The following is a 10,948-nucleotide window of genomic DNA, read 5'->3' on the forward strand; positions in this document are numbered from 1 at the left end:
ATCTTATAAGTTTTGCGGTGTTAATTGCTATGAGATTTAGTTTCGGTTATTATATGTTGCGATTAGAGTTGATGTGGTTGCTACGAAAGTGGTTTGGAGCTGAGGTTATGACTACTACCGTTGCGGCCGAGAGAAAATGGAGTTTTCTCGCGTAGTTGAGTCGCGATCGAGGTAGGGACACTTTTCTTAAACTTATTTTATTTTCAAGAGTTGTTACAAGTGGATACTAATGCAAAAAGTATATTTTTGTGATTTTGTAAGTCTTATAGATTGAATTGAGTTGTTTTGGATGAATGAAATTGTTTGATTGATTGATCGATTGAGAAAGTTGAATGTTCTAAAATAGTTGGCTGATGTTATTCAATTGATTTTTCTTGAATTACTTGAAGAGATTTAATGTTGGAATTTAGTTTAATTTTGGAAATTGTTCAATTTTAGAAAAGATCCAAAACTAGAATTGGTTTGGTTTGGAAGAGATTTAATATTGAAAATTGGTTTGATTTTGAACTGTGTTTGATATTGGAATTTGGTTTGATTAATGAAAAGTATTTCATATTTGGAAATGGTTTGATTAATGAAAAGTATTTGATATTTGGAAACAGTTGAGAAGGATTTGAGGAATGTTTCAATGGGACCCAAAAAGGGTGGCAGAATCCGAGTTTTAGAGGAGATGCTGTCCAAATTTTTATAAAATTGGAGATTTCGTTTGAAGTGCTTATTAGAAAGATTTGGATTTCTTTAAGGATTTTATAATTTGATTTTGAGTTATTTAGAAAAGGATTACGTTTTGAGTTTGCTTTATTTAAAAAAGAATGAATTGTGGTTAAGGAAGTGCAGAAATGATGATTTGTAAGTGAATAAGATATGTGACCCCGGGTAAGAGGCAGTGGTGTTGTCCACTTGCTCAGGAAAAGGGATGAGGAAGAAGAATATTGAAAATTGAGTTTGAATTATGAAATTGAATGAATATGATAAACGAGGCGTGATTGTAGTTGATTGATGATGAGTATGTCTGTGTTTTCTCTCCGGTTGTAAGGGTGACATGGCACCTATTCCCTCTAATGGTGACAGGGCACATAATCCCTCTAATGGTGACAGGACACGTAACCCCTCTAATGGTGACAGGGCACTCTCCCTCTAATGGTCAGCCGATGTGCTGAGATATTTGTGCACAACAGAGAGACAATGCCCGGGTTAGCTACCGGACATGTCAGGTTGGCTGTATAACAGACAAATTAGCTCATTAGCCATAGAGCAGACATGCATCATATGCATTTGCATGTTTTGTTTGAGTTTGAATTTATTTTGGTTTGCCTAATTACTTATCTATTATTAATTGCTATCTGAGCTATTTGCTGTATCTGCTTCTTAATTGTGTTTTCCTTGTTTGCATTGTATGTGTTTGAACAACTGAGAGATCCCTCATGCTGGTGGTGGTGAAGCTGAGGGTTGTTTCTGAATGTGATATTGATTGTTGATTTGATTGAATTGCTTGGGCCGGAGGCTTTGGTTGTTTATGTGATGGGCCGGAGGCCGTGATTAGTTTCTGATTAAGATTTAGTAAAGTACCCAATTCCCAAAATTTTAATAAAAATGAAAAATACCCATTTTTTCTTTCTCTCAACCAATTTCCTAAATCCCATTTTTTCACACTTAGATGATGCATACTCTCACTAGCCTAAGCTAATCAAAAATCCAAATTAAGAACATTTATTGATTTTTACTTAAGAGTAATGATGTGCTAAAAGCAAGAGCAAAGGGGTTAAATAGGCTAAACATTGGCTAATAATGGAAGATAAAAGGGTAAGGCCATTTGGGTAAGTGAGCTAAATTGAAATCGAGGCCTCAATTATGTAAATGTATTCATACATCAAATATTGGACATAAAGAATTAAACAAGTCAAAGATTGCAATCATAGAGAAAGAATAACATAAGAACAAAATAGTGGTTAACATGATGCAACCACATATTAAAGCTCAAATCTCACTTGGTTGTGTTGATGAGCGGATATTTTATACGCTTTTTGGCATTATTTTCATACGATTTTTAGTATGTTTTGTTTAAGTTTTATTAAGTTTTCATAGGTTTTAGTGCAAAATTCACATTTTTGGATTCTACTTTGAGTTTGTGTGTTTTTATGCAATTTCAGGTATTTTCTGGCTGAAATTGAGGAGCTGGAGTAAAAGTTTCATTCAGAGACAGAGAAAGCACTGCAGATGTTGTCCGGATCTAACCTCCTTGCATTCGAAAGAGATACAGAAGTCCAAATGGAGCATTCTTGATGGCTATGGAAAGCTAACATCCTGAGCTTTCTAGCAATGTATAATAGTCCATACTTTGCTTTAGAATTGAAGGCCCAAAACTGGCGTTCAATGCCAGCCTCCTGCCCTATTCTGGCATCCAGCGCCCAAAGGAGAAGAGACCAGGGTCCAACACCCATAAAGGACCCCCTAGCCAGTGTTCAATGCCCTAGAGGTCTCCTAGCACATGGATCTCATCAAAGCTCTGCCCAAACACTCACAAAGTGGGCCCTGGAAGTGGATTTTAGCACTAAAAGACTGTTTTACCCTTTTTATGTAATCCTTAGTCATTAGTTTAGTATTAAAGGGAGAAGATCACACTTGTTTAGGAGCTCTTCCAGCATATTTCATTTTTCACATTGTATTTTCTATCAGTATGAGTTTCTAAACCTCTTAGGTTGAGAGGAGGATCTCTACTGAGTTTTATGGATTAATAAAAGTATTACTGTTTCCTTTTAATCCGTGTTTGATTCTCTATTCTAAGATGTATCTTCGTTCTTCATCAATATGAATGTGTTGAACTAGCATAAGGTTATCACATTCTACATGGGTTCAGAGTGAGTCTTTCGTCGGACAATGATGAACCACCAGCTTGATTATACATCTCTTAGACGGCTAATCCACGACTTCGTTGGGGACTTCTCGAGACATCAGTTCAGCCGAGGTATGGGGAGATTAGGGTCTTTGTCATAGAGGCTAGAACCCAAAGGCACAAAATTCTTTGATTCAGAAGATTCGACCTTGTCTGTGGAATTTTGAGTAGGATCATTAAGGAGAATGGACTGCAGAAGCTTCACCCTCATTTAAAATGGATCCACACTAACCCTGGATTTCAGATCTGGAGGAGCATTGGCGACCTCTAAATCGGCGTTGATCACATACAACCTGCCATAGAAGAAATCATTCACAGTTGAAGAAGACAGTAAGACCAGAATTAATCTAGAAGAACAAAGCATCTCCAAGCCTTAACCATCTTCTTATCATTGCAAACATATCAACCTAGTTAAGTTCTCTTTATTTCCTTAATGCGTTTAAACAGCATACCTACTTCTTCTATCCGCCTGACTAAGATCTACAAGATAACCATAGCTTGCTTCAAATTACAATCCTCGTGGAATCGACCCTGACTCGCTCAGGTATTACTTGGATGACCCAGTGCACTTGCTGGTTCAGTTGTGTGGGAATTCGTGTGCACTAAGTTTTTGGCGCCGTTACCGGGGATTGTTCGAGTTTGGACAACTGACGGATTATCTTGTTACTTAGATTAGGTATTGTTTTTAATTTTGTTTGAGTCTTTTATTTTCTTCTTCTTTTTTTTCAAAAATTTCAAAAAAAAATTTTTGTTTTCAAAAACCTTTTATTTTCTTTATTAATCTCTGTTTTTTGTTTGGGTATTTTGTTTTTGTTCTTGTTCTTGTTCAAATTTCTTTGAGTCTTTTTCTAAAAATTTTCAAAAGTAGTGTTCTTTGTTTGATTCTTGTGTCAATCTTTAAGTTTGGTGTCTTCTTGTGTCTTTTCTTTATAATTTTCGAAAATTTTTGTTTGTGGTTTTCAAAATTTTTAAGTTTGGTGTCGTTTGCATGTTCTTGTTTTCTTTGAATTCTGAGTTTTGTTTTTGGTGTTCTTCTTGATCTTCAAAGTGTTCTTGTTTTTCTTCTTGTTTTGATCTTAAAATTTTTAAGTTTTGTGTCTCTTTGTGTTTTTCTTTAAAATTTTTGCACACTAGGCGTTCTTAAATATAAAACTTTTAAGTTTGGTGTCTTTTGTGTGTTTTCCTCTTTCTTCATTAAATTCCAAAATAAAAAATATATTTTCTATCTTTATTTTAATTAATTTTTGAAAATTTCAAATAAAATTTCAGATTTTAATTTCAAATTATTATCTTATCTTATCTTAGTTTTAAATTTCAAAATTCAAATCTTTTCAAAAATCATATCTTTTTCAAAATCTTATCTTATCTTTTTATCTTTCTTTAAATTTAAAAATCTTATCTTATCTTATTTCAAATTCAAATTTTAAAATTTAATTTCAAAATTCAAAATTTAAATTTCAAATTTCAAATTTCAAAATCAAACCTTTTCAAAAATCAAATCTTTTTCAATTCTTTATCTTATCTTGTTTCAAATGCAAAATTCAAAATTAAAAAAATTCAAAATTTAAAATTCAAATTTCAAATTTTAAAATCAAATCTTTTCTAATCTTCTATCTTATCTTGTTTTTAAATTTTTTCTTAATTAGTTACTTGTTTTCTCTTTCTTCTTTTTCAAAACTTCCTAACTAATTCCTCTCTCTTCTAATTTTTGAAAATTTTTCCTCTAATTTTCTCTCTTCTTTTCCGAAATTCATTAATTAATTTTCAATTTTTTTAATTAATTAACTTTTATTTTCGAAATAAATAAATAAATAAAACAAAACAAAAATATTTTAATTCTTGTTTATCTTTCTACTTTTATTATTCAAATTCTTCTTCTCCTTCTTCTATCTTCATTCTTCTATCTTTTATCCCTCACATCTCACTAGGAGTTCTCTGTCCTCTGGCATAAAAGCTTCCTTTCTTGTTGTATCTGTGTTTTCTTGTTTATGACCAGGAACAGGGATAAAGAGCCTATCTTTAATCTTGATCCTAAACCTGAGAGGACTTTAAGGAGGAGCTTATAACAAATTAAAGCACAACACTCTAGAAGAAACCTTTCAGAAAATTTCAAACAGGAAGGTGAAGACATAGCAGCCAAGCCTAATCATGGAGGAGAGGCAAGAAAGGTTTTTGGTCTATCCTCGGAATTTTCTATGATGGTCTGTCTGAGATGTCCAAAATATCATTGGATAGCTCTACAGGTGGATCACTCTACCTGAAACAAACGCCTGCAGAAGTAAGAGAACTCATTGAGATGGTTGCAAAAAAACCAATTCATGTACACTCCTGAGAGAAATCCTGTGAACAATGGGTCCCCCAGAAGAAAAGAGTTCTTGAAGTTTACACTCTGAATGCCATCTTGGCTCAGAACAAGATCTTGACACAGCAGGCCAATATGATCTCTCAGCATTTGACTGGAATACAAGCTACAGCTGGCAGCACTCATGAAGCTTCTTCTGAAGTAGAAGCTTATGATCCTGATCAACCCACCATAGAAGAGGTGAATTACATGGGAGAATCCTATGGAAACACCTACAACCCTTCACGGAGGAATCATCCTAACCTTTCATGGAAGGATCAACAAAAGCCTTAGCGAGGTTTCGATAAAAATCAAGGTGGACAAACCCAGAACAAGTTCAACAACAGGCCACCATTCCCATCTTCTTAAGGGAATATGGAGACTCCTAAGAAGAGGCTTTCTGACCTAGCCATTCTAGTCTCCAGCCTCTCTAAGATCACTCATAGTTTCATAACTGAGACAAGATCTTCCATTAGAAATTTGGAGATACAAGTTGGTCAACTGAGCAAGAGAATCCCTGAGACTCCTCCTGACACTCTTCCTAGTAACACTGAAGTAAACCCAAGAGAAGAGTGCAAGGCCATCACCAAAGAAGATGAGGCCGAATCTGGAGAGAATGGGTTGGCATTGAATGCCAGTGAGGAAGACCTCACTGGGTGTTCAACGCCCAAATTGGCCAAGAGCCTGATGCTGAACGCCAGTGTGGAAGTCCTCACTGGGCGTTCAATGCCCACAATGGTAGAGAACCTGGCGTTGAATTCCAGGAAGGAGGTCCCTCCTGGGCGGTCAACGCCCAACATAGTAAGGAACCTGGCATTTAATGCCAGCGTAGGGGTGCATGATGGGCGTTCAACGCCCAAAAAGCCACAAGAGCTAGTGTTAAACGCCAGTAATGGCACATCCTCTGAGTGCTTAATACCCACTCAAGAAATCCCTATCCAAGAACTAAAGGAAGCCAAGGCTCATATAGAGACCATAGAGGTTCCCTTGCATGCACTCTTGCAGTGCATAAGTTATAGTGAATACTCATCCTATGATGACGATGAGGACACTAGGGAAGAGCAAGTTGGTCGGTACCTAGGAGCTCTCATGAAGCTGAATGCCAGGTTATTTGGTACAAAGCCTTTGGAGGAAGAACCTCCAGTGCTTTCCAAAGAACTCAATGCTTTGGTTCAGCAGAAGCTACCTGATGAGCGGATAATTTATACGCTTTTTGGCATTGTTTTTAGTATGTTTTTAGTTAGTTTTTATTATGATTTTATTAGTTTTTAAATAAAAATCACATTTCTGGACTTTACTATGAGTTTGTGTATTTTTTTGTGATTTCAGGTATTTTCTGGCTGAAATTGAGGGACTTGAGCAAAAATCTGATTCAGAGGCTGAAAAAGGACTGCAGATGCTGTTGGATTCTGACCTTCTTGCACTCGAAGTGAATTTTCTGGAGCTACAGAAGCCTAATTTGTGCACTCTCAATTGCGTTGGAAAGTAGACATCCTGGGCTTTCCAGAAATATATAATAGTCCATACTTTGCTCGAGATTTGATGGCCCAAACCGGCGTTCCAATTTAGTATAGAAATTCTGGCGTCAAAACGCCAGAACTGGCATAAAAGTTGGAGTTAAACGCCCAAACTGGCACAAAAGCTGGCGTTTAACTCCAAGAAAAGTCTCTACATGTGAAAGCTTCAATGCTCAGCCCAAGCACACATCAAGTGGGCCAGGAAGAAGATTTCTGCATTAATTACCTATTTCTGTAACCCTAGGCTACTAGTTTTCTATAAATAGGACCTTTTGCTATTGTATTTTCACACTTTTGATATACTTTGATAGACCTTTTCACGTTTGGGGGCTGGCCTCACGTCCATGCCTAGACCCTTTCGTTCTTATGTATTTTCAACTGTAGAGTTTCTACACACCATAGATTAAGGTGTGGAGCTCTGCTGTCCTTCATGAATTAATACAATTACTATTGTTCTTCTATTCAATTCATGCCTACTTCTTCTCTAAGATATTCATTCGTTCTTCAACTTGATAAATGTGATGATCCGTGACACTCATCATCATTCTCACCTATGAACATGTGCCTGACAACCACCTCTGTTCTACTAGCAATGGCTTGAATGCGTATCTCTTGGGTTTCTAATTTAAGATTAGAACCTTCGTGGTATAGGCTAGAATTATTGGCGGTCATTCTTGAGATCCAGAAAGTCTAAACCTTGTCTGTGGTATTTCAAGTAGGATCTGGGAAGGGATGACTGTGACGAGCTTCAAACTCGCGATTGTTGGGTGTGTGACAGACGCAAAAGGATTAATGGATCCTATTCCAACATGATCGAGAACCGACAGATGATTAGCCGTGCGGTGACAGCGCATTTGGAACATTTTCATTGAGAGGACGGGAAGTAGCCATTGACAATGGTGATGCCCAACATAAAGCTTGCCATGGAAGGGAGTATGAATGATTGGATGAAGGCAATAGGAAAGCAGAGGTTCAAGAGGAACAAAGCATCTCCATATGCTTATCTGAAATTTCTACCAATGAATTGCATAAGTATCTCTATCTTTATTTTATGTTTTATTCATATTTTAATTATCAATTCTCCATAACCATTTGAATCCACCTTACTGAGATTTACAAGATGACCATAGCTTGCTTCAAGCCGACAATCTCCGTGGGATCGACCCTTACTCACGTAAGGTTTATTACTTGGACGATCCAGTGCACTTGCTGGTTAGTTGTGTGGAGTTGTGAGAAAGAGTTGAGATTACAATTGTGCGTACTATGATGTTGGCGCCATTGATGATCACAATTTCGTGCACCAAGTTTTTGGCGCCGTTGCCGGGGATTGTTCGAGTTTGGACAACTGACGGTTCATCTTGTTGCTTAGATTAGGTAATTTTATTTTATGTTTAAGCTTTTTACTTTTTATTTTCAAAAAATATTTTTCAAAAATACAAAAAAATTTTCTATTTTGTTCTTCAGAATTTTTAAGAATGAATTCTAGAGTTTCATGATGATTTGTTGAAGTCTAGCTGGCTGTGAAGCCATGTCTAATCTTTTGGACCGAGGTTTTAACTTATCGTCACAAGAGCTTGTTGATTTCTATCAATTTTGCTGTTGTGAGCAATGATCTGCTAAAGCTTGGCTGGCCATTGGCCATGTCTAGTGTTTTAGACCGGAGCTATCTTTGAAAGCTTGGCTGGCTAGTAAGCCATGTCTAATTCCTGGACCGGAGTCTTAGACTAGCATTGCAATGATTCCTGGAATTCTTATTAACAATTTTGAATCCCTTTATTTTCTTTTCCACTCAATTTTCGAAAAATCCCAAAAAAAAATTTTATAAAACCATAAAAATAAAAAATATTCTATGTTTCTTGTTTGAGTCTAGTGTCTAATTTTAAGTTTGGTGTCAATTGCATGTCTTTATTCTTCTAATTTTCGAAAATTACATGCATTATGTTCGTCATTGATCTTCAAGACGTTCTTGATGATTTCCTTGCTCTGATCTTTAAATTCTCTTGTTTTGTGTGTTTAGTTGTTTCTCACATGCATTTTTCAAATTGTTATAGTCCTTAGTATACAAACTTTTAAGTTTGGTGCCTTGCATGCATTATGTATTTGATCTTAGTTTTCCATGTTTAATTGCATTTTGATTCTTCCTCATCATTAAAAATCCAAAATTTTTTTCAAAATTATGTCTTTTCAAGTCAATAATACAGAGAATCGAAGATTCAGAACATGCCACAGAGGAATTACACAGAAAAAACTGGGCGTTCAAAACGCCCAGTGAAGAAGGAAAACTGGCTGGGCGTTAAACGCCCAAAAGGGTAGCATTTTGGGCGTTAAACGCCAGAATGGATACCATTCTGGGCGTTTAACGCCAGGATGACATAAGTTTTCATAAGTTTTCAAAATCAAATCTTTTTCAAATTTTTTTCAAGTTTTCATAAGTTTTCAAAATCAAATCTTTTTCAAATCATATCTTTTCAATCATATCTTTTCAAAATAAAATTTCTTTCCATTTTTTTACTATTTTCGAAAATACTTGCTAACAATTAATGATTTGATTCAAAAATTTCAAGTATGTTGCTTTCTTGTTAAGAAAGGTTTAATATCTGAATCATATCTTTTAAATTTCTTGTTAGCCAAGTCATTAATTTTAAAATCAAATCTTTTTAAATTGTTTTTCAATTATATCCTTTCAATCATATCTTTTTAAAACCATATCTTTTCAATCATATCTTCTTAATCACATCTTTTTCAAAATAATTTTCAATCATATCTTTTTGATTTCTAATTTCAAAAATCTTTTTCAAAAATCACTTAATTTCTTTCCCAACTTTAATTCTCGAAAATCATCAATCAAAATTTTAAAATTTCTTTTAATTATTTCAAAATCTTTTACTTTAATTTCAAAAATTCTTCCCTTCTTCTCACATCCTTCTATTTAAAGGACTAACACTCCTCCACTATCAACAATTCAAACTCTATTCCTCTTGATAAGTTCGAATTCTTCTCTTTCTACCTTCTCCTTCTATTCTTCTTTTCCTCTGACACTTCAAGGAATCTCTATACTGTGACATAGAGGATTCCATACTTTCTTGTTCTCTTCTCTTTCATATGAGCAGGAGCAAAGACAAAGGCATTCTTGTTGAAGCTGATCCTGAACCTGAAAGGAGCTTGAAGAGAAAGCTAAGAGAAGCTAAAGTACAAATCTCTGTAGAGGGCCTAACAGAGCTTTTCAAAGAAGAAAAAGACATGGCAGCCGAAAACAACAACAATGTCAACAATGTAAGGAAGGTGCTTGGTGACTTTACTGCACCTACTCCTGACTTCTATGGGAGAAGCATCTCAATCCCTGCCATTGGAGCAAACAACTTTGAGCTTAAGCCTCAATTAGTTTCTCTAATGCAACAGAATTGCAAGTTTTATGGACTTCCATTGGAGGATCCTCATCAGTTCTTAGCTGAATTCTTGCAAATCTATGACACTGTCAAGACCAACGGGGTTGACCCTGAGGTCTACAGACTTATGCTATTCCCTTTTGCTGTAAGAGACAGAGCTAGGACATGGTTGGACTCACAACCTAAAGAAAGCCTGAACTCTTGGGAAAAGCTAGTCAATGCCTTCTTGGCAAAGTTCTTTCCACCTCAAAAATTGAGTAAGCTTAGAGTGGAAGTCTAAACCTTCAGACAGAAGGAAGGTGAATCCCTCTATGAAGCTTGGGAAAGATACAAGCAGTTAATCAGAAGGTGCCCTTCTGACATGCTTTCAGAATGGAGCATCATAGGTATTTTCTATGATGGTTTGTCTGAACTGTCCAAGATGTCATTGGACAGCTCTGCTGGAGGATCTCTTCATCTAAAGAAGACGCCTGCAGAAGCTCAGGAACTCATTGAAATGGTTGCAAATAACCAATTCATGTACACTTCTGAAAGGAATCTTGTGAATAATGGGACAAATCAGAAGAAAGGAGTTCTTGAGATTGATACTCTGAATGCCATATTGGCTCAGAACAAGATATTAACTCAACAAGTTAATATGATCTCTCAGAGTCTGTCTGGAATACAAGCAGCAACAGGCAGTACTAAAGAAGCTTCCTCTGAAGAAGAAGCTTATGACCCTGAGAACCCTGCAATGGAAGAGGTGAATTACATAGGAGAATCCTATGGAAACACCTATAATCCTTCATAGAGAAATCATCCAAATCTCTCA

General features: G+C 35.9%; 1 non-coding gene across 1 annotated transcript; it reads right to left on the bottom strand.

Moving 5' to 3' along the window:
* Positions 1 to 10,396: 10,396 nt before the first annotated feature.
* On the bottom strand, positions 10,397 to 10,504 carry LOC148565499 (small nucleolar RNA R71). Its single transcript, XR_015885554.1, has one exon. It is a non-coding gene; the product is annotated as a small nucleolar RNA R71 (small nucleolar RNA).
* Positions 10,505 to 10,948: the final 444 nt, after the last annotated feature.

The sequence above is a fragment of the Arachis ipaensis genome, chromosome B5, assembly GCF_059453495.1.
Source record: "Arachis ipaensis isolate K30076 ecotype BB chromosome B5, ASM5945349v1, whole genome shotgun sequence".
Classification (NCBI taxonomy): domain Eukaryota; kingdom Viridiplantae; phylum Streptophyta; class Magnoliopsida; order Fabales; family Fabaceae; genus Arachis; species Arachis ipaensis.